This window comes from Camellia sinensis, chromosome 5 (assembly GCF_055761805.1).
Source record: "Camellia sinensis isolate YWXY chromosome 5, ASM5576180v1, whole genome shotgun sequence".
Lineage (NCBI taxonomy): Eukaryota > Viridiplantae > Streptophyta > Magnoliopsida > Ericales > Theaceae > Camellia > Camellia sinensis.
In genome coordinates, this window is record NC_138965.1 from 185,909,613 (window position 1) to 185,922,130 (window position 12,518).

Consider the following 12,518-nt stretch of genomic DNA (forward strand, 5'->3'; position numbering starts at 1 on the left):
CTCACAACCATTAATAAGGCGGAGACCAAGATGAAGACATTGATAGATCAGGCTAAGACAACCAAATAGGCCCAAGATGAAGCCGATGAAAGGGCGGGTTGCTGAGGTTGTCGTTGAGGTCCTCAAGGCAGAGAAGAAAGATGTCGAGGCCAAAATGATCGAAGCCCAAGCCGAACTCCGAGATGCTTTGGCCACCAAAGCCGCCGAGATCAAAGCGGCGGACAAAAAGGCCTACGCCGAGGGGGCAACTGACGTCTGCGAGGACTACAAAAAACAAGTCAGAGAGGCATGTAACAAGCGTTTCACCCTTGGTTGGATGGCCTCTCTGAAGGAGTTGGCTGTCCCTGAGGACTCTCCTCTGAGGGATGTAGGCCGACTTGTGCTGCAATACCCATCCACTTCAAGCCAGTCTGAGGTAAGGCTGGGGAGGAAAAAGAAAAGAAAGAAGGAGAGGAAGCCGAAGACGAAAAAGCCAAGGTGACTGTTGCTAAAGATCCTACTGGGGCCAAGTCCCCAACTCTGAATGAGCAAGTCCTGGTGTAATAACCCCGATCTACAATTAGCCACTAATCGGTAGTTAAGGATGTTAATTAAGTGAATAAAATAAATTATGGGTTTATTATGTGATTTGCATGATATTTGGCTTACTATCTATTACTTGTAGAAATATTTGTCTGATATTCGGCTTTAATATGTAAATTGAAAGCCTTATCGGCATCCGAAACCGAAATTGACTACACCGATATGTTATTTGGAGTTTTTAGAACCATATGGAAAGTTTTATTAAAAATTGATTCAGTCTGATTATTTAAGTCATGTTTGGTTAGCCTAATATTCTAATTATTGTATTTTAGCACCATAAGCTTATGTTTGACCCTTAAGCTCATTTGAGCTCATTTTCTTTCATCTCCCTTGAGTGGAAAAATCTAAGAATTCATTTTAGAAAGAGAGGGAGCACAATTCTAGAGAGAGAAAGGAAGAGATTGAAGAAGAATTGAAGGCTATAGCTTGAATTGATCAAAGATTGTGCAAGTACCTAACTAATTGAAGATTCTAGGTAAGGATTTAAGACTTAATTATGACTTTTAACCATCAAGTAGATCATTTCAAGAAGAATTTGTGATTATGTACAAGAATTGGACCAAAGATGATGAATTTAGAGTTAATTCATGCATGCATGTACATTTTTTTCACAAATTGAGCATGATTTCCATGAATTCTCTCTTGCATGTTTGAAATTCATCTTCATTTGGGCAAATCGTCAAGTTTCAAGTTGTTTTGTGGTGTTTGATCATGTTTTGAGAAGTTTGATACAAGAAAAATTCATGCATGATGTGTTCATGAACATTCATCATGTTTTAAGTTGAAATTGGGAACTTTTGGCAAAACCTTGGGCCATGATTTTATGAAATGATCCTAAATTCTTCATGTTTTACAAGTTTACTATGTTATCTCAAGTTTGGGGGCCCAAGAGATGTGTTTTGAAGGTTGGAATTCGAGTTTTGAGCTTAAAGGTGCAATCTGAAAATTCTAAAATGTGCATCTACACTCGAGCATGGGAGTTCACGCTCGAGCAACCAATCTGAGTGCGTGCACTCTGCTCGAGCGACCAAAAGTCCGCTCGAGCGTGAATTGCAAGCTCCCAGAAGTTTCATGTCTTTTATAGATCGCTCAAGCGAAGGAATGTGCGCTCGAGCGACCATTCACATTTTGCATGTCCGCTCAAGCGAGGAAAGCTACGCTCAAGCGTGAACCTTGTTTTCAGAAATTTGACTAAGTGTTCCAAGGCATGTTTTGGCATCCTCATTGCATCTTAGGCATTCCTAAGCCTTTATTAAGCCATAGTAATGAGGTTATGGATTAGCAACACACTAAGACAAGAATGTACTAAGTCAAGGAATTGCAAGTGTGTGTGTGTTAGACAATGTGATAAGAAAGAACAAGAACCAACGTAATGAAAGCTAAGCCGTGTTGGCCACATGAATGTGTAATAATAAGATATGCTTGTGTTATGTATTTTGTGATTGTAGGTCAAGACTCGAGGATTGATTGACCATTTACGGGAACCACTGCGAGTAACATTTCTGTAAAGATATGTTGATATGAATTACGTTCCAAATGAAATGTGATAAGCTATGATTTCTGAATTGATATCTGTTTACGTAAACGAACAACCCAAGTTTGAAATCTATTATGGCATCCATAGATAGTCCCAAGTCATGGGGGACGTCATGAAAATGCGGGTCCATGACATATAAGTAATTACGAGATCTCGTTAGCCACTTCATTGTGGTGATATGTGTTTAATCGGTATCCGAAACCAATTACTCTAGTCGGAAGACATTATGTGATGTGTTCTGTGGGATATACTATTATTATGTTCTGATATGACGATGATTATGTCATGATCTGTTTTCCGCTTATGATATGTTCGGATTTCATTCACTAACCCCTTTACGTTAATGTTATTCATTGGGCTTTAGCTCATTGTGTGTATATATATGTATAGGTGAGCATTCTGGAGTTCGAGTCTGAAGGCTTTTGTCTGGATCTGTGTTTTGTTGTTAGCCAACCATTGTGCCTCACGTGGAGGTTCCCAAAGCGTCCTGTGTTTAAGTTCTGTGGTTTCTGTTTATTTAAGACTTGATTTGATGTCATTGGTTGTACCTAAAATACTGTAATGTGTGTGGGTATAATGTATGGTTGACTACTGGTTATGTATATAAAGTTTTAAATATTCTGTTTCATGTAAGTCAGCACAGCTCATTGGACAACTATATTTATGTATTTGCTTCCGTTAGCCCCTTAATCTTGTTAATCTGTTTAGAGGCCTTCGGTAATCCAAGGGTTACTGGGCGGTTACGACGCTAAACCTATAAGGGCGGGTTTGGGTCGTGATAGGGTGGTATCAAAACACGAGATAATACCTCACACACATGTCCATTGAGCATTGGAACGTCTAGAACGAATTTAAGTTTCATGCATATGGGAAATAAGTAGTTAATTGTGCATTCAGGATTATGTATTCACATTTGTGTGATATGTTTAGGTGTTGAAGCGAAGTTTTATGAGCTGTCAAGGAATTGTGATGGTTATAGAGGATACTCGAATGTGTTTAACAAGCTTAGCGATGAGGCTAAAAGCTAAGAAATGTTGTGAAATGTCTAATGTTATAAGGGAATCAAGAGTTTGACTAAAGCATTGGTGAGAATAGGCATGTTGATTTGTGGAAACATAATATTATGCAAAATTAAAATCTTCAATGAAGGTCATGGAAGCTATATGCATTATATGTTAAACTGGACTATGAGAATACTTGGAAAATTGAGGAATTTGATTATCAACGAGGTGCGTGGAACTATGGTGATTGAGGACGAGAGAAGTCATTTGATATGTAAGATAGTACATTTTAGTGGGAACCTATTATGTGAAATAGTAAACCGTAGAGTCTCATGCTTTTGTAGAATAACCTTGAAAGTCTGATTGGAATCACGTTTGGCCAACGTGCCTCGAATCAGAAATTCTTGGTAAATTCCTTGGGAATGAATAGGTCACCCTACAAGCGTCCTTATATGTCTATGTGTGTATGTCTACTTGTATATGATATGTGCTTTGTAATATAATTTAAGTCAATAAATCAACCCAAGTATTGTCAACCATTTTCTTGTGTTTAACCCTTCCCTTCCGTCAATAGGAGGAGGTGGTGAAAAAGTATGAATGAAGTGGAAATTGAGTCTTTATCAGAGTGATGAGGTTAAGTAGAAGAAGTACTAGAGAACGTAGTGAAAGCTGTGAACCCTACCGCACATAGCAAGATCAAAAGGGAGAATTAAGTGTGGAAGTGAAAAGTGAACCAAGGGAGAAAACTAAGAATTTTGTGGCAGGAAAGACGAGCAATTCCAGGTAAAGTTGTAAGAAAAGTAAGTTATCCTAGTATGTTATATGTCACAAGATCCATCGGGGACTATGTCATCGAATTACTGGAAATGTGAGAAGTTGGGGCATTAAATAAAAGACTATCCCAAAACCTAAGAGAAAGCTTAAATAATTTAATTGGTTAAGGATAGTGCTTATGTACAAGTAGGACTGCTTGAAATTAACAGTTTATGTGTGGGTGTTTGTTTTTAAATAAAGTTGTGTTATAATGTTTTGATAAAGTTTTGCTTTGCTTTGTTTTGGAAGAGTATTTAATCTAGCATGGATGATTATCTATTAGTTTCTGTATCAAGTGTTAGCTTTGTTTTGATGACATTCTTGAAAGATCCTTTCGTGCTAGGGGACGTTAAGCTTATGTAGCACCTTTGTTGAGATATCTCTTTGCCATCGACGGTCATATACAGATGGTACCACCGACGGTTTTGTACGGGTGGGTTGTCTAACCGATTTCGGGTCGGCCACCGACCGTCATGAACGGGTGTGCTTCGATTGCGGGGCAGTTATTCCTCTGTTATGTCAAGAATGTCATTCTTTGTGTTATGTATATGTTAGTAAACAGCCCTATAGGCTTTAAAAGATTTTGATTAATGAACTCAATTCATCCCATGTTTTGTTACCAGTTATGTTATGTGATATTTGATTAAGACGGAACCCATTTGTTGGAATCATTTAGAACTCAACCGAGGTTGCTAAAAAGGAAATTATTATTAGAGTATCGCTAAGATTTGAACTAACTTAAAGACTAAACGATTTGAGCCAATGAAAATTTTCCTACTTGATATCTGAAGAAATAAGACTTCATTTACTGAAATTATATTATTATGGAACTAGTGAAAACATTGATAGTGACTAATTACGTTATATTGAATTATAAACTTGGAAGAATTAATGGGCTGGACTGTGATTAATGAACGTTTTGAAACCCACTTCTTGATATGAACAATTACATACTTGTGCACCCACATGTGAACTTACTTGGAGAATGTAACATTGTATTTGACCTGAACTCTTCGATATGAACTATTGTGGTACATAACTCTGATGTGATTTGAGAACCGAGGAACTTGGAACAACTATAGAACTACTGACTATGCACCTAAACGAATGGAGTATGAACTATAGAATTAATATACCTCGTTTGGAAATAATAAGGCCAGAACCTTTACCTAATCTAATGTGATAGAACTATGGTTTGATGAGACCTTTGTTTACCTAAGAGAACTTCTGTTTGATGACTCACGCTTGAACTTTAACTTGATATGACTGGGTAGAACTTGCATCTACTATGACCTGGTTGAACTTTCATTGATTTGATTTGAGGAGACCCTTATTGAGAGTTATTATCTGATTGATTACATTATGGGGGATTGTGAATTGCTTATGATTGAATAACAGGGCCGTGTTGCTAAGGGAACTAACCGAATGAGAATTAGAATAAATCTTGAACCCTTAAGAAGAATGTGAACCATCAACGGCAGACTATGTGATTACGAATAGTTTCTTACTATATGCTTATAACCGATTGCGAAAACATGTGAATGAGATTATGAAGTTTGGTAACTTGTGCTTGGGGAATATAGGAATACTGTATATATGACAGGTGATTAATTACCCGGTATTACCGCTTTGACCATGAACTTGTTTGACTAGAGAATGATTGCTTTGGTATTACTGTACTTCAAAACTGATGGGATTTGTGACAACAGACTGGTTTGATTATAAACTCTGACTACCTGGGGGTATATGTAATCAGTAGGACTGCTTCTGTATTGACACATAGTACGATTGAATTTGTGGAAACTGAGGCCGATGAATAGTATATAAATGATTACCTCGGAATTTCGTTTACTGCTATGGGTTTAACGTACGAAATTGCCTTGTATTTCTGCTATACTTTGGATGACCTGGACTAACTGTAATGGATTACCGAATTGAAAACCAAGTTGAACAAGGACCGGATGGATAACTCGGGAGTGAGTAAATCAAGTCTCTGTGACTTAATAATGGGAAACAGTGTGAATCTTTGACCCCAATAAGTACTTGATATAAGTAATGAGAGCAATAACTTAATAAAGTTATGTCCAACTGTATTTATTTTCTGTGTGACAAAATAAGTTTTGTTTTCTGAAATGCTATATGCTGTATGCTGAATGATTGTCCAATTTATGATATGTATTCGTGACATCCTCAGCATCATACAATATGCGTCCCTTTATGGGTCATCAGGTCCCTTTATGGGTTATCAGGTCCCTTCATGGGTCATCAGGTCCCTTTATGGGTCATCGGATATGTTAGTGCTAATGAAGGCACCACATATGCTTAAGCAAGAATTGTGACATCTGTATATGATCTGGACAAGAATGTGAATATGAACGTGTATATGAATCTGTTTCTGATTAAAATTTGAATGCGTATAAGACTCTATTTTAATACGAACCCTAATCTCTGTATATGATTTGTGATTTTGTTTATGTACGAAGCTAATGTCGAGATTGGGTTATGAGCATATTTATGAATATGGTTATGCTTCTGTTTTGTAAAGAAATGCAGTTATATTTTGATGGACATCATTTCTTTTGATATAAGATAACTTGAGTTTGTAGGACCAAACTTTTTAAGATGGGAAGACTGTAATAACCCTGATCCACAATTAGGCACTAATCGGTAGTTAAGGATGTTAATTAAGTGAATAAAATAAATTATGGGTTTATTATGTGATTTGCATGATATTTGGCTTACTATCTGTTACTTGTAGAAATATCTGTCTGAAATTTCGCTTTAATATGTAAATTGAAAGCCTTATCGGCATCTGAAACCGAAATTGACTATACTGATATGTTATTTGGAATTTTTAGAACCATATGGCAAGTTTTATTAAAAATTGATTCAATCTGATTATTTAAGTCATGTTTAGTTAGCCTAATATTCTAATTATTGTATTTTAGCACCATAAGCTTATGTTTGACCTTTAAACTCATTTGAGCTCATTTTCTTTCATCTCCCTTGAGTGGAAAAATCTGAGAATTCATTTTAGAAAGAGAGGGAGCACAATTCTAGAGAGAGAAGGGGAGAGATTGAAGAAGAATTGAAAGCTATAGCTTGAATTGATCAAAGATTGTGCAAGTACCTAGCTAATTGAAGACTCTAGGTAAGGATTTAAGACTTAATTATGACTTTTAACCATCAAGTAGATCATTTCAAGAAGAATTTGTGATTATGTACAAGAATTGGACCAAAGATGATGAATTTAGAGTTAATTCATGCGTGCATGTACATTTTCTCACAAATTGAGCATGATTTCCATGAATTCTCTCTTGCATGTTTGAAATTCATCTTCATTTGGGCAAATCGTCAAGTTTCAAGTTGTTTTGTGGTGTTTGATCATGTTTTGAGAAGTTTGATACAAGAAAAATTCATGCATGATGTGTTCATGAACATTCATCATGTTTTAAGTTGAAATTGGGAACTTTTGGCAAAACCTTGGGCCATGATTTTATGAAATGATCCTAAATTCTTCATGTTTTACAAGTTTACTATGTTATCTCAAGTTTTGGGGCCCAAGAGATGTGTTTTGAAGGTTGAAATTCGAGTTTTGAGCTTAAAGGTGCAATCTGAAAATTCCAGAATTTGCATCTATGCTCGAGCGTGGGAGTTCACGCTCGAGCGACCAATCTGAGTGTGTGCACTCTGCTCGAGCGACCAAAAGTCCGCTCGAGCGTGAATTGTAAGCTCCCAGAAGTTTCATGTCTTTTACAGATCGCTCGAGCGAAGGAATGTGCACTCGAGCAACCATTCACATTTTTCATGTCCACTCGAGCGAGGAAAGCTACGCTCGAGCGTGGACCTTATTTTCAGAAAATTTGACTAAATGTTCCAAAGCATGTTTTGGTATCCTCATTGCATCTTAGGCATTCCTAAGCCTTAATTAAGCCATAGTAATGAGGTTATGGATTAGAAACACATTAAGACAAGAATGTACTAAGTCAAGGAATTGTAAGTGTGTGTGTGTTAGACAATGTGATAAGAAAGAACAAGAACCAACGTAATGAAAGCTAAGTCGTGTTGGCCACATGAATGTGTAATAATAAGACATGCTTGTTTTATGTATTTTGAGATTGTAGGTCAAGACTTAAGGATTGATTGATTATTTACGGGAACCACTGTGAGTAACATTTCTGTAAAGATATGTTGATATGAATTACGTTCTAAATGAAATATGATAAAGCTATGATTTCTGAAATGATATCTGTTTACGTGAACGAACATCCCAAGTTTGAAATCTATTATGGCATCCATAGATAGTCCCAAGTCATGGGGGACGACATGAAAATGCAGGTCCATGACATACAAGTAATTACGAGATCTCGTTAGCCACTTCATTGTGGTGATATGTGTTTAATCGGTATCCAGAATCGATTACTCTAGTCAGAAGACATTCTGTGATGTGTTCTGTGGGATGTGCCATTATTATGTTCTGATATGACGATGATTATGTCATGATCTGTTTTCCGCTTATGATATGTTCGGATTTCGTTCACTAACCCCTTTACGTTAATGTTATTCATTGGGCTTTAGCTCATTGTGTGTATATATATGTATAGGTGAGCATTCTGGAGTTTGAGTCTGAAGGCTTTTGGCTGGATTTGTGTTCTGTTTAGGGCTGAGTAAGGAATCCGTAAAATCCGTAATCCGATCCAGTCCAGGCCAGTCCAATCCGATAGGTTTGGATTGGTTTTTTGAATCCGTGGTTTAGTTTCGGATTGAAAATTTCAAAATCCGTAGGCCACGGATTGGTTCCGGATTGAGCACCACGGTTCCGGATTGGAACCGATCCGGACCATCTAAAAATAATCTATATTTATACTATATACGTTGCCACACAATATAATTTCTTCTCTCATATAAGAACTAAAATATGACCTAATTTACGCCTCTTTCATTCACGCTTTATCTCCTCTCTCTGTCGATGGTGTCTCTCTCTCTTCTCTTTCTCATCTCAGACTGAGTTCTCTCTCACACTCTCAACCATTTCAGATCATATCGGTGACAGTGTGCTGCTCATCTCTCTCTCTCGGTGAGTTCTCTCTCTTTCTCTCTCTCTCTCTCTCTCTCTCTCTCTCGGTGACATTATTTTTGTTCCTTTGTTCCTCGATCATCCATCTCAGATCAGATCGGTAGCTATAGCTGTTGTCTCTCTCTCTCGGTGAGCTCCTCTCTCTCTTTCTCTCTCTCTCTCTCTCTCTCTCTAACACTCTGAAATGGGTTTAACCTCAAAGAAAAAACATACACAATACACTGCTGTAATTTCATCTCAGATCGGTGGATTTAATCTCAAATCGATTGTTCATGTCATCTACAATGGATTCGGTAAATGTAAGTAAGAGATATTATTTTTATTTTTTCTGTTTTTATTTTTATTTGTATTCTATTTTCTGTTTTCATTTTATTTTTATCATTTTTTTTTCTGTGTTCTATTTTCTGTTTTTATTTATTTTTTCTGATTTCATTCTTGAACTAGACAGTATTTAATTTGGGAGTACTTGAATTTTGTATTTTTATTTGCTAAGTGTAGTAAGCTTTAAAGTATTTTCTGTTGTAAGATTGTGAATGAAGAGCCCTACTTTGTTTGAATTGCAATGCAAACAATGCAATCTTTCTAGGTTATCAATTCAGAACCATTAACAAGAATGTCCAATGTCCAGAATGTCAATGCCCTATTTTGTTTGAATTTGTTTGAATTGCAATGCCCTATTTTGTTAGTGTTAGCTGGTCCAGAATGTCCAATGAAGAGCCCTTTTGTTAGTGTTATCAATTCAAACAATGCAATCTGTCTAGGTATAAGAGGCTGCCCACCTATATTGTGTTGTATATTTTTTTTTTGTTATTTAATTATTTAAATCTGTGGTCCTAAACCGATCCAATCCGTGTTTTAACGGATTGGTTCCACAATTTAAACGGATTGGATTGGTTTTAATTTTCAGGAACCGTAGATAACAGATTGGTCCTGATTTTCTCCCAATCCGGACCAATCCGGACCATGCTCACCCCTAGTTCTGTTGTCAGCCAACCATTGTGCCCCACGTGGAGGTTCCTGAAGCGTTCTGTGTTTAAGTTCTGTGGTTTCTGTTTATTTGAGACTTGATTTGATGTCGTTGGCTGTACCTAAAATACTGTAATGTGTGTGGGAATAATGTTTGGTTGACTACTGGTTATGTATATAAAGTTTTAAATATTCTGTTTTATATAAGTCAGCACAGCTCATTAGACTACTATATTTATGTATTTGCTTCCGCTAGTCCCTTAATCTTGTTAATTTGTTCCGCGGCTTTCGGTAATCCAAGGGTTACTGGGCGGTTACGATGCTAAACCTATAGGGACGGGTTTGGGTCGTGACACCTAGACTTGACTCAGGATGAAGAGAGCGAGGTCTCAAAAGGTGCCTCATCTCAAAAGACAACATCCGAGGTGCCAATCGCCGAGAAGAGCATTGATCAGACTCTACGAGAGATCGACGCCGAGCTTGAGGCTGAAAAGGCTGCCGAGAAGATTCCCTAGCTGTCTTCTGGGGCCGAGACAACCGACGCCGAGTAGTCTTGCTATAATCTTTTTCTTTGTACTTAGTAATTTTCTAAACAATGTTTTCAGTTTTCATATTTGGCCGATGTGCCACTTTTGTAATTTGAACAAGTAGTCTCTTCGTAGGCCGAAGCGCCCTTTTGCTTCTTTTAATGCAAGTACAATTTCTTGTTTCAAGTGTTTGTATGATTCCATACTTATAATAATTTGCATGTCTTCAAGGTACACCTTAACTGTGCAAATTTCCTCGGGGAAAAATACTTTGGGTATAACTGTTAACTGTTTATCTCGGCCATGGCTTAATACTTGAAAACATTTGTAAAAATATTTTCACAAGTGCTTATTTAAAACCTGTCACTTAACTTTCACTTATCAAGGCTTCCGTTTTCTATTATCTTCCAAGTCTTGGCAACATGGTAATCTTGGCAAGTACATAGATACTTCTTTCAACATAACCTTGGCTTAACTTCAACTTGTAATTTTTCCTTGAAACATTTTAACAAATGTTAAACCAACATTTTTTCAACATAACCTTGGCTTAATTTCAACTTGTAAAATTTTAAAATTTCAACAAGTGTTAAACCAACTTTAGCTTGTAAATTCCAACTCCCAAGCATTATTCTCCAGCTCTCTGCCTCCTAATGTGAACTTAAGTTTCACTTGGGTTTTCATTAAGCATGTGGCTTATGACCTCGTCGCCGAAGTTTAAACAGAGACTAGCCAAGGTTCTCAACCTTGGTTCCTCTGTTAATCTTACGCAAATGTACTTATTTTCAATCTCTCTTTGACTTTGTCGATATGACAAGTTCAGGTTAATTCATCTTAGTTCAACTCCATTATATGCAAGTATAATTCAACTTTTCCATATGATAAGTCTAAGTTATTCATCATGTTCCAATCAGAAACATCGCCGGCTTAGTTCAACTCTACTATATGCAAGTATAATTCAACTCTGTCATATAATAAGTCTAAGTTATTCATTATGTTTCAATCAAAAACATCGCCAACTTAATTCAACTCTATTATATGCAAGTATAATTCAACTTTGCCATATAATAAGTCTAAGTTACTCGTCATGTTTCACTTGGAAACATCGCCAGCTTAATTCAACTCTATTATATGCAAGTATAATTCAACTCTGCCATATAATAAGTCTAAGTTACTCGTCATGTTTCAATCAGAAACATCGCTAAGGGATTTGGTAAATCATTTTACACAAGTTGGGAAAAAAAAAATTGAGCTAAAATTTTATTATTTACTTCGACTAATAACAAAAAACTTAAAAAAAAACAAAAGGAAATCTAATGATAGAAAAATTTCAGGTTGCAAGTATTCCAAGGTCTTGGCAACTCTTTGCCTTCACTGTCTTCAAGCCGATATGCTCCATTGCCCAGGACCGAGATGATTCTATAAGGTCCTTCCCAATTTGGGCCAAGCTTTCCCTCTCTAGGATCCTTCTTGTTGCCGACGACCTTTCTTAGGACGAGGTCCTCAACTTGAAACTCTCGTGGGTTGACCTTTTTATTGTAAGCCCTGGCAAGCTCCTGTTGGTATGCCCCCAGTTGGATTGCTGCTTTCTCCCTTCTTTCTTCCAACATATCCAGATCTCGGGTTAAGAATGCCTTATTGGTACCATTTTCTACTCCCTAGGTTCTGATCCCTGGGATGCCGACCTCCAGTGGAATAACTATTTCTGTGCCATAAGTCATGGCAAATGGGGACTCCCCAGTTGATCTTCTCAGTGTACACATATCACATGATACTAAGGATGTCACGAATACATATCAGAAATTGGACAATCATTCGTTGTACAGAATATAACATTTCATAAAACAATTCTTATTTCACCATATAGAAAATAAATAAGGTTGAACATAACTTTACTATGTTATTACTCATAGATAGCCGCAGAAGCAAATTAGACGGACTGGACATATCAAATAAATCAGGCAGACAATGGCGCATGACCTACATAAGCACATAACTTATACACATTGAAATACAAT